This window comes from Hordeum vulgare, chromosome 5H, assembly GCF_904849725.1.
Source record: "Hordeum vulgare subsp. vulgare chromosome 5H, MorexV3_pseudomolecules_assembly, whole genome shotgun sequence".
Lineage (NCBI taxonomy): Eukaryota > Viridiplantae > Streptophyta > Magnoliopsida > Poales > Poaceae > Hordeum > Hordeum vulgare.
This window is the reverse complement of record NC_058522.1, coordinates 463,397,810-463,416,698: the sequence shown is the minus strand read 5'-3', so window position 1 is coordinate 463,416,698 and position 18,889 is coordinate 463,397,810. Positions and strand designations below refer to the sequence as shown.

Here is an 18,889-nt window from a genome sequence, read left to right as displayed (position 1 = left end):
GTAAACAAATTACAGCTGGTCAATTGACAGAATTATGAACGCACCGTAATGCTAATTATGCTTCTTGAAAGTTAGAGGCTCAATAGTAATGGGTAGTACACCAAGACATCTATCTGGTATTAAGAACATCTCGCTGGTATTAAGTTGTGAACCCCACCCAAAGTGTAGACTCAAAGCAACGGACAACTGCCTTAACGAACTATGTGTAAGGTAAACAATCCTTGCAATTGTGGTCACAAGCACCGTTATTTTCTCCCTGGTGGCAACAGTACATCCCCTAGTTTCATGTTTCTGTCCCTCAAGCTAGACATCAGGGGGCATGAACCCACAATCATGCATAACGCTCCCTCTTGGAGTTACAATCTACTACTCAGCCAAAGCAAAAAAGAGAACAGAGAACATGCATGAATAACTAAATAACATAATATAAAAGGATAATAAAATATATAACTTATAACTATCTGAACATAATCTCATAATCCATCGGATCCCAACAAACCGAGCATAGCAATAGAAGGAAAATTACATAGATGCCTTGATCATGTAGGGCAGCTCACAAGGGCTAATCATTGAAGCACAAGATTGGAGAGAAGACATCACATAGCTACTGGTCATGGACTCGTGGTCCAAGGAGGACTACTCACGGCACGTGCGGAAAGCGTCCATGGCGGTGGAGAAGCTCCCGGAGATCAATCCTCCCTCCGGCAGGGTGCCGGGAAGAGGTCTCCTGACATTCCCGATCTCGGAAGCGCTGCGGTAGCAGAACGATGGAGAAATTCACGATTCTGGATATGCCTCGAGGGTTTTCGGTCGGAGGGGTAAATATAGGCCAAAGGAGGGCGTCAGAGGAGGTGGGGCCCACCCAGGCGGCCTGTGGGCGCGGTCAGGGGCCAGGCCATGTAGGGTGGCCGCCTAGGCATCCCCTGGCTCTCCTCTGGCCCATATTCAGTGATCTGGAAGCTTCTGTCACGCTCATTTTTATATATTTTTCTCGGGATTTTTGGGGCACTGGAAATTTGGGTAAAAGACCCTGCAAAAAAGACATTAGCAGACAGAAACTGGCACTTGGTGCACTGAGTTAGTAGGTTAGTCCAAATATGTGTAAAAATATATAAAAGTGTAGCAAAACATATAAAAATGTCACCCAAAAGATCATGGAACAAGCAGAAATTTTAGATACGTTTGGGATGTATCAACATCCCCCAGCTTAATTCCTGCTCGTCCTCGAGTGAGTAAATGATAACACAAATAATTTATGCGGTGACATGCTAACACACATATGAGAACTTCAAAGTAAATCAAGTAAGATATGCAATTCAAGTCCATATAATAACAAGCAAGACTCTATATCTAGTATTGAAATGAGCAAAGTAAGAACATAAAGGTGCAAGAGCTCTTGCTGTCCGTGACTCGAATGTCTCCAAATGGTGTTTGCATGCAAGAAATGGGAGATGGGTTTAGAGCATAAAATATTTTTTAATTGAGAACTCAATCTACTAAACCTCACACTTCGTCTCCTTCGGAATCTTATTTTGACTCATCCCCAGACCACTAGTCAGGCACAAGTCAAAATGATCCTCTCCCTTTTGACTTTGGGCACTCATGCAATGGATGAGCGCAAGAAACATATGTTGGCACTTAGGATGGCAAATAGAATAATGATGGGGAAGGAAGACAAAAAGGTATGAAAGGCTCACATCAATGAGGACAACCATAGGCGAGAGAAACTCAAATGATAGATATGATGTGAGGAGTATGGATTGCCATGCAACGGATGCACATATGAGCTAAGGTAAGCTCTCCAATGTAACTAGTGGGGGTGCATCCAACTTGTTTGCTCATGAAGACCTAGAGCTCATTTGAGGAGGCTCATCATTGGAATATACAAGCCAAGTTCTATAGTGTAAGGGTTCTCACATAGTTATGCATGAATGATAATCCCTATGGAGTACAAATATAGCAGTGGAGTACGAGTGTGGATATTTCAAAAGGAATAGTAGTTTTGCCCCCTTCTCTCTTTTTATTTCTTTTGTTTTTATTTGTTTAATTTTTTTGTGGCCTCTTTGGCTCTTTCTATTTATCTCTCATTTGTCCTCTTTGGGATCTTTTCATTTGTCCTCTTTGGGATCTTTTCCTCACTTAAGGGCAACACTCTATGTTTTACAAGAATAAAAATAAGATCATCACACTTTATAAGAAGTACTCACATAAAGACAAATGAAAACTATCATGATGTATGCAAATGTATGCCTCTACCAGTGTAGCAGGATATACAATGATACTAGCGCGTCATGTAGCATGCGGCTCCTCGATCAAGCAAAAGCATGTATGACATGAAGATCAAGTCATGAGATGTTGGATTTTGCATGGCAATGTATCTCGGAAAGGCTATGGAAATGCCTTAATAGGTAGGTATGGTGGCTGTTTTGAGGAAAGATATTATGAGGCTTATGATGTCAGAGCGTATCATGCCAAGGGTTTGGATGCACCGGCGAAGTTTGCACCAACTCTCAAGATGAGAAAGGGCAATGCTCGGTACCGAAGAGGCTAGCAAAATATGGATGGTGGAAGTTCCAACAATCGAATACTCGCATTAGTCCGAAGAATCATAAACTTATTATCGGTAATGCTCTATCTAGTTAGGAAATTCACAAAGAGACAAGTACCCCAAGGAGGAGTGTTTGGGGGTTTGGTTATCCTTGCGCACCCTCGACTCATGGTAACGTGAGGATACTCTGTATATTCGAACCCCTCCAGAGGTTAGTGAGCAATCTAGTAGCAAGATTTCTCAACTAATTTTTATTTTTGAAAAACACACGGATTTCTCAAAATACGACACCTATCACTAATAGGTTTAAGTTCCTGGCACCAATAGTCCAAATATTATTCAAATCAATACCTCAAAACTATTGAAAGTTACTACTATACTTAAATAGCAACCTTAATTACCTACTAATGCAAGACACGCAACTCAGTGCAACGAGCCAACTCTCTAAACAAGATAAGAATGATAACTCAAGAGGGTTCCAAGAGCAACCTAAATAAAAGCTCTTAAAAAGATATAGCATGAAAACTAAGAGCTAAGCATGACAACAACTATGAAAAGATAAAGAACACCCAAAAAATATATGCATGAAAACCTATGTTGTGTTCTAGATTGGAATGGAGCGTGTTTCTCTCCCAAATAAGGAAGTCTAGGTTCCGACTTGTTATGAACATCAAGCAAAAGTAAAACAAACTAAAAAGTAAAGAGCGGAACGCTCCAAGCATAGCACATAACATATGAAGTGATAAAAATATAGCATGGAGATGGACGAACTAATGATTGTTGATAGAGAAGGGGATGCACGGGGGCGTCCCCAAGCTTAGACGCTTGAGTCTCCTTGAATATTTCTTGGGGTGCATGGGGCATCCCCAAGCTTGAGCTCTTGACACTCCTGGATCTTCTTTCATCATCTTCCATCGCATACTTGAAAACTCCCTTCATATGAAACTCATCATATGATGATTAGTGTGGTTAGTACCCATGATAAAATAATTCATTACCTACTGGAAATAAAGATTTTCATGAAAAACTACTATTTCCTATTATAGCCAAAAGGTTTTTGCAAAGGAAAAGCAAGCTTAAGATTTGGAATATGCTGAAAACGCAAAACATGGCAGAATCTATGAAAAAAAGAACAATAGGTAGTAAATATATTTTTCGGGGCACTTCTGCAACTCATATAAAAAACTCACAGAAGATTACACAAAGACAATTATATAGAGCATGATGTCAAAAAATTAAGATCAAAAAGATGATCTGGTGAGTTTTGGCGAATTTTTCCGTCAAGCAGACAACATGTCACAACTTTTGAACTTTCTTGCAATCGGAGGCTAAAACTTGGCACAAAGCTTCAAAATAAAGATACAACGATGTTGCTACAGTAGTAACAAGCATCAAGACCACTAAAACTGAAATTAAAAAAAAATGGGTTGCCTCCCAACAAGCGCTTTCTTTTATGCCTTTGAGCTAGGCATGATGCAAAAAGATCAAGTATTATCAACTCCATAAGAATAGCTTGCCCAAATAACGGACTCATAGGGCAACTTAATCTTATTTCGAGGGAAGTGTTCCATTCCCTTTTTAAGGGGAAATTGGAATCTAATGGTCCCTTGTTTCATGTCAATGATATCATGAACGGTGCGGAGAAAAGGATGTCCCAAAATAATGAACATGAAGGATCACACTCAATGTCCATAATAAGAAAATCAATGGGCACATAATTATCATTGACAACAATAAGAATATCGTCAATTCTCCCTAAAGGTTTATTTATGGAAGAATCAACAAGAGGAACACCAAAAGAACATTGATCATAAGCTTTCAAATAAAGCATATCATACAGTCATTTGGCTAGAACGGAGGCACTAGCTCCAACATCACATAAAGCAAAGCAAGAGATATTATTCAATTTAATCTTGACCATAGGATCCCAACCATCTTCTAGTTTTCTAGGAATAGAAGTCTCTAGCTTGAGCTTCTCCTCCCTAGCTTTGATAAGAGCATTGGTAATATGCTCGGTGAAGGCAATATTGAGTGTACTAGTCTGGGGGTCTTTAGCCATTCTTTGCAAAAAGGTGATAACTTAGGAAATACTACAATTACCAAAATCAAGATTACTACCATTAATTAAAGTGGTAGTGATGTCATCTAAGCTCATTCTTTTGGTAGTCTCTAAGTTCAAAGGACCTTCTTGTCCTATGGTTGAGGTATTAGCATCACCATTAATATGTCCATTGGGACTAGGGGTGTGATGGGTGCTAAAAGTTTTGAGATCCTCACCAACTTGTATAGTAGCAAGGGTAGTGTGTGTATGAAGGCTCTTAATCCTATCTTCCTCTTCTTTTTATCTAGCCCCATCTATCATTAAGGTTGGCTAGCATTCTTATGTTCTCATTAATTTGGACTTGGATAACATTCATGGGTGTGGTATTCCTTTCCTCAAGGGGGGAAGTTCTAATTTTAAGAATCTCTACATCATGAGCTATGTTGTCTACCTTCAAAGAGAAACTATCTAATTTTTCTAATTTCTCTTCTACACTCTTGTTGAAGGCTTTTTGAGAAGTGGTAAAGTCTTTAAGCATGCTCTCTAATTCAGTAGTGGAGTTTTTGGTGCTAGGATAATTGTTGTTGTTCCCATAGTTGTTGGATGGGAACGGTCTAGGATTGCTACCAAAATTACTCATATAAGCATTATTATTAAAGTTGTTCCTAGAGATAAACTTAACATCAACTTGCTCTCTTTCTTGAGCAACCAAAGAATTTAAAGGAACATCATGAAGATCAATAGGAGCTTTCTTAGTGGGTAAAGTCATGATCATGTCAATATTATCATTAAGGGAGGAGATCTCCTCAATAGAGTTTACCTCCCTACCTGTTGGAGCTCTCTCTATGTGCCATTGAGAATAATTTGTCATCATTTCATCCAATAGCTTTGTGGCAGCACCAATTGTGGTTGACATAAAGGTTCCTCCCGCGGCCAAGTCTATCAGATTCCGCGAGGTAAAGTTCAATCCTGCATAGAAAGTTTGGATAACCATCCAAGTAGTCAAACCATGTGTAGGGCAGTTCTTAACGAGAAATTTCATACGTTCCCAAGCTTGGACAACGTGTTCATTATCGAGTTGCCTAAAATTCATAATGTTACTTCTTAACTGGATAATTTAGCAGGCAGGTAATACTTCCCAATAAAAGCATCTTTGCACTTATCCCAAGAATCTATGCTATTCCTAGGCAAATATTGAAGCCACACTTTAGCTCCTCTCAAGGAGAAAGGAAAAAAAATCTTAAGTTTAACAATATCACCATCTACTTCTTTATATTTTTTCATATCACAAACCTCAACAAAATTATTCAAGTGCAAAGCAACATCATCACCAGCACTAGAGAATTGATCTTTCATAACAAGGTTCCGTAAATCAGGTTTAATCTCATAGGAGGTAGCCCGAGTGGCGGGAGAAGCAATAGGAGTGCAGATAAAGTCACTGTTGTTGTGACTAGTGAAGTCACACAAGTTGGTGTTTACAGTGGAACCAATAGCAGCAGGAACAAGCAAGAACAAAGCAACTAATTTTTTTGTGGTTTTTGGTATAAGACTCTAAGGCAAAAACTAGAAAGCAAACTAACAAGACTAAAAAGCAAAGGTAAAAGATAGCGTGCAATGTTGGAAATATGCCCTAGAGGCAATGATAAATTAGTTATTATTGTATTTCTTTGTTCATGATAACCGTTTATTATCCATGCTATAATTGTATTGAATGAAGACTTAGATACATGTGTGGATACATAGACAAAACACTGTCCCTAGCAAGGCTCTAGTTTGCTAGCCAGTTGATCAAGGATAGTCAGGGTCTTCTGACCATGTACAAGGTGTTGTTGCTTGATAGCTGGATCACATCATCGGGTGAATCATGTGATGGACTAGACCCAAACTAATAGACGTAGCATGTTGATCATGTCATTTTGTTGCTACTGTTTTCTGCGTGTCAAGTATTTATTCCTATGACCATGAGATCATATAACTCACTGGCACCGGAGGAATGCTTTGTGTGTATAAAACGTCACAACGTAACTGGGTGACTACAAAGATGCTGTCGGTGAATACTCACAACATATGCCATAGGTAGGCTAAAGTCGGTGAGAACCGAAGGGACAAAGGTGGATGCTGGGAACGAGGTTGGTACACGCATGGGACGCACGATGTACCCAGGTTCAGGGCTCTCCATAGAGATGACACCCCTAATCCTGCCGGACTGTTTGATGTGTATGAACAGAGTACAATGTTGCTCCTGGAGCTGTGTTGGGAGGAGGAAGAGGGGAGCAGCCGGCTCGTCTCTACCTCTCTCTGTGTGGTTGGTGAGCGTGTAGTGTTGTGTGACTGTGGAACAATCGGCCCCCTTGCATGGAGGGCGACCGACGGGTCTTATTGACGAACCTGCCGGCCTACAATATAGATAAAGGGTACAAGTGTGGGACCCGGCTGGCAACCTCGATGGCTGGCCAGGGGCCCACTAGAGTCTTGTCTTGTCTCTTGAGGGACCCGCCGGCTGCATGGTCCCGATTGGTAGTGGGACCCGCTGGCTGGCCAATGAGGCTCTCCCGTAAGGTTGACGTCGAGCACGCATTGTACGTCAAGCTTCGCCCCGCGAGATTCGTCATGGGCAGGTAGTACGGCCACCTCCACTGTTCCCCACGCCGAGTGCAGTAATGGAGTGGGAGTGTAACGGTCCGACACTATGCTAGGTGATGGATCAGAGCCGGGGTAGGTCAGCGGCGTGGCCGCCGACGCTCGTACCTGTCGGGCGCCCCGATCCAGTACCTTTGCTGACACGTAGCTACCTTTAATCGTAAGGTCTTATCCTGACCTACGATCTGATGTGACTTGTGATCTTCGGCCGGCTAGCCGGCTTGTGTGCGTCCGCCTCATTCCTAGCCGGGCTGGCGGGCCCAGGCCGGCTCAAAAGAGGTAGCCGCCTCGACTCTAGCCGAGAGGGGTTGCCTCGCCAGCTAGAGGGATGGCCGCCTCGTCCTCTAGCCGGTAGGCGCTGCCTAGCCGGCCAGAAGACTTGGGCCTTGGGAATCTGTATACGTTCATGTCCTTTGGGCCGGAAATGAAGGAACAGGCTTGATGAGCCTACCCCGGGGTTATCCCCCTGACAGTAGTCCCCGAAGCTGGCGAGGCCTGCCGCCTGCGGGCGGGCGGCCTCACCGGCTTGTCGATTTGTCTTGATATTTTTGCCGCCACTCGCGACGAAGGGCGCCGGCTTCGAAACCGATTGGCTTCGAAGCGACGCCTCGGCCTCGTCGCAATTTTCTCGTAGAACGCCATGTGCCAGGCGCCGCCTACCGTAATGATGGTGATTACTGATGACGGGACCGGGCCTGGGCCCTGGGTCCCGCCACGACGCCCCCTCGGCCTCCACGCGGGAGATCCTCTGCGGATTTAATCCGCGATGGTTGGGCTTAGGGAAGCATTACTGCCCGTAACACACGGGGTTAATGGGGGTCCGACGCGCACCGGATCCCCTCCCCATGATGCTTCGTGGGGGTTTAAATGGGATGCGGGGGTTCCGAGGAGGCTATTCGCCCCCCCTTCTTGCTCCGCATCCACGCTCTCTTCCTCCCTGCGCCCAGAGAGAAAGAGCTCGCATCCTTCGTCTTCTTCGTCTTCGTCGCCGCGAAGTCGCTAACTCGCCAACCCCTTCGGGTTCCCGTCATCCGCAGCCATGGCCGGTGGTTCTTCTTCGAAGGGAGCCGTGCTGGAAAGTGACGTCGGCGAGGGGCACATCGAGTCGCTCCGTCACCACGGACTACTGCCCCCGTCCTCCCAAGTGTTGCTGCGACTCCCTGGCGCCGAGACCGCTCCCGCACCCGCCGTGGGAGAGGTCGTGGTCTTCGTCGAGCATTTCTACCGGGGCTTCGGGCTTCCGGCCAGCGCTTTCTTCGCCGAATGGCTCCACTTCTTTGGCCTGTAGTCGCATCACTTGGCGCCGAAAGCCATTCTGCAGCTGTCGGCCTTCGTGGTCCTCTGCGAGGGCTTCGTGGGGATCGAGCCCTGCGTCGACCTATGGCGCAGCCTGTTTTTCTTCAAGTAGCAATCTATCGCCATGGAGAAATCCGAGGTGGAGAAGCTCCAGGGGTCGCGCCCGATGACGCTATGCGGGGCCGCGTTGGTGCACCACCACTCGAAGTCGGGCTTGCCCCAGATGCCTCTGCAAGAATCCATTAAGCATTGGTAGAAGGGTTTCTTCTAGGTGAAGAGCGCCGACCCGGCCCAGGATGCCCTCGACATGCCCCCGTTCGACATCGCTCCGCCGACGAGGCGGAACTGGGATGGGAAGACCCCCAAGCCGATTCCCGAGGTGGAGCTGATCTGTGCCCACCTTGACATTTAGGAGAAGAGCGGCCTCCTTGGCCGCGACCTTCTCACCACCATGGTGGCCCGCCGGATCCTGCCCTTGAAGAGGCGGCCGCGTCTGGTCTGCCAAATGAGCAGCCGGCATGATCCGTGTCGGCTATCCACCAAGAGGTTCACCCCCGGCACTATAGCACGAAGGGTGAACCTGATCTCCATCGCCCGCATGGATGAGAGCGGGGAATGGACGTGGGGGATGTCCCCCTTCAACAGGGCCCATCCGCCTCCGATGGTAGGTGGCTTATTTATTCTTATGTTGTTTGCCTTATAGCCGGTCCCGTTGCTGAGCCGATGATTGAATCCCTTTCCGCAGCTGTTCGAGAACCTGTAGGGGTCCCTTCGTCTGCCCGCCCCTGACGTGGATGTGTCCGACGCCTCGGAGATTGAGGACGAGGGCATGATTGAATCCCGCACGGACTCCTCCGCCGGCTCGGAGAATCCCCTGGAGTCGGAAGGAACAGAGCGATCTGGTGAGTACGCACGGCCCTCCGTTGCGGACTGGACGGATGACGACGAGATTCCCTCATTCATTTCCGGTGCAGGCTTCGGGGAGGACTCCGATGGGGTGGAAGAGGTCACCAGCCCGCCACTGACGCGCGGCAGGTGTCAAAGGGGCGGAGTGACCGCTGCTCACGAGACACCCAGGAAGAAGGGCAAGGGTGCCACAGCTTCCCGACCGGCTCCTAAGCGGTCGGCTCCGGGTCCTCCGGCCGGATAGCTAGCACGCGGCACGAAGAGACGCCGCGGTGCCGGCCAGAGGCACGTCTGTGTGGTAGCGGGGTAAGATTTCCTCCCCCTTTTCTTCGTTTTTCTTGCGAGGAGCTTTGTTCCTTAGGAGCCTTGCTTAACAGGGAGGTGGAGGATGTGGAAGAAGACACCGCCTCCGCAGCCGAGCGGGCTGGCTGGGCAGCAGCCGATGCTGCCCAGAGGGAGCTTGAGACAGAGTCCAAGCGCCGGTGGGACACGGCTGCAGGGAAGGCCGTCGTGGGCCAGCCTCGCCCCAGCCGGGTCGAGAGGCCGGTGGAGAAGTGTGCGAAGGCTAGACATGACCCCTCCGCACATGCTCGTGCGGAGGAGCTAGCTCGCGAGGCCACTTCAAGGCTGGCCCCAAGGGCTGAGGGGGCCCAGCCTTCAGGGCCGGAAGCCTCGGCACAGGTGGACCTGGAAACGGTCCCTGACTCCCCCAGGGCCGAGGCGGCACCCGACGCGCCGGAGCTGGACCTAGCTGCGCCGGACACGGCCCCTGACGCCCCAGGGGCGACCATGGATGCGCCGGATGCGGCCCATCCGCCTCCCGCACAAGAGATAATGCCAGCCGGGATGGTGCCAGAGCCGGCCGCTGAGCCGGCAACAGGAGCCGGTGCCATCATCATTCCCCAGCACGGCCCTGTTGCGTCAGGAGCTGGAGGCCGGGCTGGGAGCCGGCCCATGAAGACATGGCGGGCGGCCAACCTGGCCCGCCTACGACTGCCCGCCGGCACCGCGCTTTCCGACGTCCTGGAGCTGGTGTCGATGTTTACCAGCAGCCGGTCCAAGGTGGAGCAGTCGGCACACGTGGTGTGCGGCGACATGGAGCGCCTGGAGGCCCGCACCCAGGTAGGTGTTTCCTCTTTGGCTTTTTGCACTTTTCCCTTCCTTTTGGATTAGTGGGGTCGCGACAGCGCACCCACTGGGTGTAGCCCCCGGGAATCGGGCCGGTCAATCGTCGACCGGTTCGAATCTCTTGGAGGTCCTTTTACCTGCATTGTTTTTTCAGTGGGGGCGCGATAGCGCACCCACTGGGTGTATCCCCCGAGAATCGGGCTGGTTAACGCCGGCAACCAGCTCCACGAGCAGCTGGTCCTTCTTCAGACGGAGAAGAAGGAGCTCGAGGCGGCCAGCCGGGTCGAGCTGGAGCGACTACATGCTACGCTGCAGGAGAAGGAGGCCTCCTACTCCGCCGACGTGGACCGCCTCGCGTCGCTTCATCTCAAGGAGATGGACCTCAAGGACGCCGCCTTGAGGGAGAAGGAGGAGGCTCTTGTCCTGAAGCAAACGCAGCTGGCCAAGGCCTTGGAGTCTGCGGCGACTCTCCAGGAGGAGGTTGCCCGCCTTGCTCATGCGAATAAGGTGCGGGAGCGCGAGGTGCTCGAGAGCTTCCATGAGACCGATGGGGCCTTCCGTCGTGAGTCTCTCTTCCTTGTCTTGTTTTTGGTCTTTTTGGTCGTCTCCTCTTTTTGCTGTGTTCTTACGTCCTGAATGCTGCCATTCCAGGTCTCTTTCCTGAGACCCAGATCGCGTCCGACACCGCCGTCGAGGTGAGCCGCGAGGAGCGCTGCGCGGCCGGGCAGGAGGTAGACACTACCTCCTGTTGGAGCGTGGACGAGATCGGGGTGGGCCTTCAGGCCCACCTGCACGCCCTGGGTGAGTCTGTGGCTCAGCTCCAGATCTGAGGCTCGTCGATGGTGGCGGACTTGTGGTCGGAAGGCGTGGAGCCGGCATCAATGAGCCGGCTCGCCCGCTGGCTTGCACTAGGCGGAGAACACCTGGATGCCTGGCGCGCCTTTGCCGCGCGGGCTGGGACTTCCATGGCCCTGCGCTTGGCCATGTCCTGGTATTGGAACCCGGACTTGGGCAAGCTTGCCGCCCAGCGTGATGGCTCGGAGGCGGAGCTACAAGGCATGGAGGAGGCGCTTCGTGTGAGGGCCAGCGACATCGCCGAGTACGCACCCTGGGATGACTTCGTTTTGGAGCGGGGTGAAGATGGCGGTGTCATCGCTGAAGAACTGCACGACCTTCAGCCCTATGACTCTGACGGCAGCTCCGACGAGGCGGCCCGAGCTATGGAATCTGCTGCCGCCTCTAGCAGTGCGGCGTACGCCGACTCCGGTGCGGACGGAGCCGGGAGTCCTCGCGAAGGAGACGGTGCAACCGCCTCGGGAGCAGCCGAAGATGGTGATGCTACCACATCAGGAGCAGCGGCCGGGGCGACCGATGAGGCCACAGCCCTGTAGCCAGTGACCTGTGTGTCTTGGTCTACCCTCGGAGGGATGTAATGAACATGGGCCGTGGGCCAATGCTTTTCTGAATGTATATATTCAGCATTATATTCGTATTGCTAAGCGTGTTGTCTTATATTCTTGTCTTTTGATTCCTGGTTGACACCTTTTTCGAGGCCATCAAGACTTAAAGAACAAAACATAAGCCAACAGAGGCGGCTTGAATGAGATCGTATATATGATCGAGCCAGCCCGAGCCGGCGACCCTTTGTAGCCGAACTTTGCATGTATCTGACCTGACCCGGCGTCACCTCGCAAACCGGGCGGCCGGAGCCAACCCGGAGGCTCGTACGAGGTGACCAGGGATCAGCCAGTACACTATGTGTTCTTTTACAATAGGGAAGGCGTTCGAGCGGCTAGCGAGCCCCCGAGCTTGTTAAAGCCAGCAAGGGGTGTGCGCTGCGTAGCCTCCAAGCTTGATAAAGCTAGCAAGAGGTGTACGCGGTGTAGCCCCCGAGCTTATTGAAGCCAGCGAGAGGGCGTACACTGAGTGAAAACTCTCAATAAAAAGAAACATGAAGCATGCTCTTTTTATTGCATTTGTTGTTGATCCTTGAAAGGGAGAAAGATACATGTGCATGCTCTTTCCCGTGCTTGATTCTTGCCCTTTTAGCAATAGAATGGGCAAAGCAACGCCGCGTTCCATGGACGTTCCGTTTCTTGGCCGAAGTCGTCCCTCTTGCGCTTCCTTGGCTTTTGGGCGTCGATCAAGTAGTAAGCGTTGTTGTGCAACGCCCTACTGATGATGAAGGGTCCCTCCCATGGGGATGAGAGCTTGTGCTGGCCGGCAGTGTGCTGGATTCTTCCGAGGACCAAGTCTCCCTCCCTGAAAGAGAGAGGCTTGATCTTTTTGTTGTGGTAGTATCTCAGCTTCTGTTGATAGATGGCCATCCGGCTCAAGGACAAGTCCCTTGCTTCTTCGAGGAGATCCACACCGTCTTCTCTTGCCTCCTTCGCCTTCGTTTCTGTGTATAGGGTGACCCGAGGCGAGTCGAACTCAATATCCGTGGAAATAATAGCCTCGGACCTATATACCAGAAACAATGGAGTGAAGCCGGTCGACCGGTTGGTAGTGGTGCGGAGGCTCCATAGCACAGCTGGCAGTTCTTCAATCCAACAGTCGGCTGATCTCACCAGTGGTGCCACCAGTCTTGGCTTGATGCCGGCCAGAATCTGGTCGTTGGCCCTCTCTGCTTGGCCGTTCGACTGAGGGTGTGCCACTGATGCCAAGTCAAGCCGGATGCCTACCTTGGAACAGTAGAGCGCTAGAGCACCCTTGGCGAAATTGGTGCCGTTGTCGGTGATGATGCTGTGGGGAACGCCATATCGGACAGAGATGTTTGTAATGAACTTGACAGCGGTGGGGTCGTCAAGCTTTTTGATAGGTCTGGCTTTGATCCACTTGGTGAACTTGTCGACGGCCACCAAAAGATGTGTCATCCCACCTAGAGCCGTCTTGAATGGCCCTACCATGTCCAGGCCCCAGACGGCGAATGGACATTACAGGGGAATGGTTTTGAGGGCCGAAGGCGGCATGTGGCTCTGCATGCTAAAGCGTTGGCAACCTTCGCACTTGTCGACCAGATCCACGGCCTCCTCGAGGGCCGTGGGCCAGTAAAATCCATGGCGGATTGCTTTGGCCACCAGGGTTCTGGAGGCGGCGTGATGCCCACACTCCCCCTAGTGGATGTCTCTGAGGATCTCCTGTCCCTTTTCTGATTCGACGCAGCGTTGGAACACGCCGATCACGCTGCGTTGTACCAGTTCGCGATTGATGATGGTGTAGGCGGCGGACCTGCACTGGATCTGTCTCGCCTTCGCCTCGTTCTGAGGAAGTTCGCCGCGAAGAAGGAAGGCCAGAATAGTTTGAGCCCATGATGGAGCCGACACAAGGGTCGCCTCCGCTTCGTCTTGACTATTGGGGGCTTCTGCAGCCCCCAAGCTTGATGGTGCCGCGGTTGTGGGCTCGAGACAAGGTGTCTCTGGTGCTGCCGTGGCAGCCGGCTCCCCGTCTACCTCCATGACGTAGACCCACTGGGAGGATTCGAGTCCAAGCAGAGCCGGGGTTGTTGTCGTAGCTGGTGCCGCCGTTGGAGTCGGTGGGACCAATAGAGCCGGCATAGGAACTGCAGCCGGCGTAGTTGGTGGAACCGACGGTGCTTGCACCGTGGATTCAGCCGATGCCGCTTTTGGAGTCGGCGTAGTCGGCGCAGCCGGCATGGGAACCGCAGCCGGCGTAGCTGACAGATCCGACGGCGCTTGCACCATAGAGTCAGCCGGCACAAAGATCGATGCCGACTCGGGAGACGGCTTGATAGACGGCTTATGGAGTTGCTCGAGGGAGACGCCGGCTGGAATGGCCTGTCTCGTGGAGCCGATCTTCGCCAGTGTATCGGCCGCCTCATTTTCTGCCTTGGGAACATGGTGAAACTCACAGCCCTCGAAAGGGCCGCTGAACTGCTGAATGAGGAAGCGGTAGCTTGCCATGTTGGTGTCCCTAGCGTCCCATTCGCCAGAGACCTGCTGCACCACTAAGTCTGAATCGCCGAAGCATATGAGCCGCCGGATGCCGATCTCCTTGGCGAGCCGGAGGCCATAAGCCAGTGCTTCGTACTCGGCGACGTTGTTGGAGGCGGCGAAATGGATCTCGAGAGCGTACTTGAGCAGGTCCCCTTTCGGAGACGTCAGGACGATGCCGGCTCCTAGTCCTGTCCGCCTCTTCGAGCCATCGAAGTGCATGCGCCAATGTGTGGAGTCTGGAGGCGGTGGCTCAAACTGGGTCTCAGCCCAGTCGACTAAGAAGTTGGCCACCACCTTAGATTTGATGGCAGTGTGAGGCTTGTACCGAATATCATGGTCTGCCATGGCGATGGACCATTTGGCAATCCTGCCCGTGGCATCACGGTTGCCCATGATCTCTGAAAGTGGAGCAGTGCTCACCACAGTGATGGCATGCTCTTGGAAGTATTGCTTCAACTTCTTTGCAGCAAGGTAAACACCATAACACATTTTTTTGATAATGTGGATACTTCTGCTTAGAGGCGGACAAGACCTCGCTAAGGTAATAGACAGGGCGCTGCACTGGCAGGGCCTTTCCCTCCTCTTTACGCTGAACTACCAACACTACGCTAACCATGTGAGTGGTCGCCGCAATGTATATGAGTATGGGTTCCCTTTCAGAGGGCGCTGCCAAGATTGGCAGGCTTGAGATTACCCGCTTGAGGTCGTGGAAGGCTTCATCGGCCTGGTCGTTCCACTCGAACTTCGTTGTCTTCTTCATGAGCTGGTAGAGTGGAAGGGCCTTCTCGCCAAACCGGCTCACGAACCGGCTAAGGGACGCCAAGCAGCCGGCGAACTTCTGGACGTCGAGGATTCGAGTCGGCCGCACCATCCGCTCGATGGTGCCGATCTTCTCGGGGTTCGCCTCGATACCGCGGGCGGACACGAAGAACCCCAAGATTTTGCCGCCTGGAACCCCGAAGACCCAGTTCTCCGGGTTGAGCCGGATCTTGTACTAGCGTAGATTGGCGAACGTCTCCCGCAGGTCGTCGAGGAGGCTGAAGTGCTGCTTCGTCTTGATGATGATGTCATCCACATAGACATGGATATTTCTGCTGATCTGCGGCAGTAGGCACTACTGCATGCAGCGTTGGAACGTCGTACCTGCGTTCTTCAGACCGAACGTCATGGTGGTGTAGCAGTAGGCCCCGAAGGGCATGATGAAGGAGGTCTTCAGGCGATCAGCTGGATCCAGCTTGATTTCATGGTAGCCCAAATAGGCATCCAGGATCGACAGCAGTTCGTAGCCTGCAGTGGAGTCGATCACTTGATCTATCCTAGGCAACGCGAAAGGGTCTTTCGGACAGGCCTTATTCAGGCTAGTGTAGTCAATACACATTCGCCATGTGTTGTTCTTCTTCAGCACCAGGACTTGATTAGCCAGCCAGTCCGGGTGGAAAACCTCCATGATGAAGCCGGCTGCAAGGAGTCGGGTGATCTCTTCTCTGATCGTGCATCGCTTCCCCTCGGCGAAGCAGCGCAAGGGTTGTTTCACCGGATTTGCATCCGGTTGCACGGGAAGTTTGTGCTCAGCGTACTTCCTCGGAACACCCAGCATGTCCTTGGGGGACCATGCAAAGATGTCCCGATTCTCACGGAGGAAGTCGACGAGCTCGCCTTCCTATATGGAGCTGAGGCCAGCCTCGATGGTGACGCAGTGCATTGGGTTGGCAGGGTCGAGTGGGACCTTCTTGGTCTCTTTAGCCGGCTTGAAAGAGCTGTTACCGGCCGATTGGGACGGAGGAGAAGGAATCGCCGGCTGCTCAGGAGCCTGGGCCACGAGCCGGTCGATCTGCCGCTTCTCCTCGGCAATCACCAAGGCGTCAGCGAGGCGGCTGCTATCTTGAGCACACTTGAGCGACTTCTTGTAGTCTCCAACAACAGTAATGATGTCCTTGGGACCCGACATCTTCATCTTCAGGTAGGCGTCATGCGGAATAGCCATAAACTTGGCCAGAGCCGGTCTTCCTAACAGCGCGTGATAAGGGCTACTGAGATCCACTACCTCGAACCATATGGACTCTTGGCAGAAGTGGGCTTTGTCGCTGAAGAGGGCGTCCAGCTAGATCTTGCCAATGGGCGAGCAGGACTGCCCAGGCATAATGCCATGGAAGACAGTACTGGTCGGTAGGACGTTCGTCTCCTTGAGTCCGAGCTTGAGGAGAGTGTCGAGGTAGAGGATGTTGATGCTGCTGCCGCCGTCAACCAACACCCGGGAGAATCGGCAGGTGAGCCTCTTGGAGGCGAGGGTGGGGTCGAGGATGAGTGTGTATGACCCCGGGTTGGGCATCACCGCAGGATGGTCCACCCGGCTCCATGTGATTGGTTTGTCGGACCAATGCATGTACTGGGGAACCGGGGGGACAGTGGCATTTACCTCGCTCTACCTCTGGCGCAGACTGTGCTTGTCGTCGCCTTCACTGGTGAAGACGACGAACGCTCCGTCTTTATGAGGGTAGTCGTCTTGGTGGTGGCCGTCGTTGGGAGGCGGCGGCGGCGGAGCCAGAGCGTGGTTGGGAGCCGGTGCACGAGGGGCCGCCTGCGCACATGGAGGAGCCGACAGGCCATCCCCTTGCGACAGCCGGCGTGCAAATTTGCAGTGTCAAAGGGTGTGGGAAGACGGCTGCGCCCCAGAATGTATCTTGCAGGGGGCGTCGAGCAGCTGCTCGAAGGACTGCTTGGGCAGCCAGTTGGTGTTGCTTCTATTAGGACGCTTTCGTGGAGGGCCGGCTTGGGGAGCCGATGTTTCGCCCTCGACGCTGGCCACCAACTTGTTGTTGGAGCGAGGATCCATCTGATCCGCCTTGCGCTTGTAGTTGTTATGGCCGCCTCGGTTGTCCCCAGCCGGCTTGGGACTAACCGGCGTAGGTACAACCTTGTCCGAGGCAGTCACCTTGACGCGCATTGCAGAGTCGGCCGTGGCGTATTTGTCCGCCTTGGCCATGAGCACCGCCAGAGAGGTGGGCTCGGAGCACATGAGCTTGTGCTTGAGGAGGGTGTCATCTCGGCAACCGTCAATGAAGTACTGGATGGCTTGTACCTCATGCACCCCCTCGCAGGAGTTACGGAGCTCAGTCCACCGGGTGACGTAGTCGCGAAGGGGTTTGTCGGCCTTCTGGATGCACATGGCCAGCTCGCGGGGCCGGCCAGGGCGCTTGTAGGTGCGAGTGAAGTTGCGGACGAACGCCTCCTCGAAGTGCACCCACGAGTTGACACTGCCGGCCGGGAGGCTGTTAAGCCAAGTTCGGCTTGAGCCGGTCAACATGAGTGGCACGTAGCGGACTGCTACGCGCTTGTTGCCCCTGGCAATGCCAACGGCCGTGGTGTAGTCAATCAGCCAGTCTTCCGGCTTGGCCGTGCCATTGTATTTGGCGTGTCCCGAGGTAAGGTGAAACCTCGGGGGAACGGCTCCCCTCGGATCCGGGGGCCGAAGCAGGCCGGACCGACGGGACTGCCTTCCTCTAGGAGGGCTGACTGGGCCAGGACGATGAGACGTCTGCGAGCGTCCCGATCATCCTGGGTGACATGAGCGCTACCCCGAGTGGCGAGAGGGGAGGCGCCTCGCGAACCAGAGATGTGAGTTCTTCGCGGGGGAAGAATCTCACACTCCGAATCGCCCTCGTCGCCTCCACGACGCAAGCCCGAAGTGTGCTCGCCCTAGTGCTGAGAGCACCGGTCTTGGCTTCCCTTGCCCCTCCGGCCGGAAGGGCGATGCGAGGAAGATCCTTCTGCATGATGCTGACCGCTAGGGTTGCAGCGCGCCCCGGAGTTGGGTCCCGGGGACTCCGATTGAGCCTGACTGGGGTCAAGCCGAGCGTGTTGCTGGTTGGCGGCGTCAAGGAGATCCTTGACCCGCTTCTCCTGGAAAGCGCGCTCCTCACCTTCCAGGCTCGCCATCTCCTCCATGGCTGCCTGCGCCGCTCGCATGTTGGCCACAAGAGTCTCGTAGATGGGCAGATCGCCGCCTAGGACTTCGGCGATGAACCGACCACGGCTGCGGACAGATCCAAGCCGGCTAGGGGCCTTGGTAATCGGAGTAAGGTTGTATGCGGAGTTATACTCGCGCTGCATAGCCTCCAACCGACGTTTCGCCGAAGCTACAGCGATGCCCTCCTCCAGGATACGCTTGCGAGCCTCCTCCAGCGAGTCCCGAGCGTCAGCAGGGTTTCCAGAAGCAGTGACGGGTGTCTTCAGGCCGGCAATGGCGTCCCGAAGAGTATCGGCGGGGGCAGCGGCGAGCTCACCAGCACCTGATGAGGCCTTGCCAGGAGTTGTGCTGGTGGCGGCGCCGATAACTATCACTTCCACGGTGTTGGAAACAGCAGCAACGTGGTA

At 52.5% G+C, this 18,889-nt stretch overlaps 1 pseudogene; it reads left to right on the top strand.

Moving 5' to 3' along the window:
* The first annotated feature begins 10,220 nt into the window (after positions 1–10,220).
* LOC123396890 overlaps positions 10,221–18,889 on the top strand; it is a 54,106-nt pseudogene continuing 45,437 nt past the window's right edge.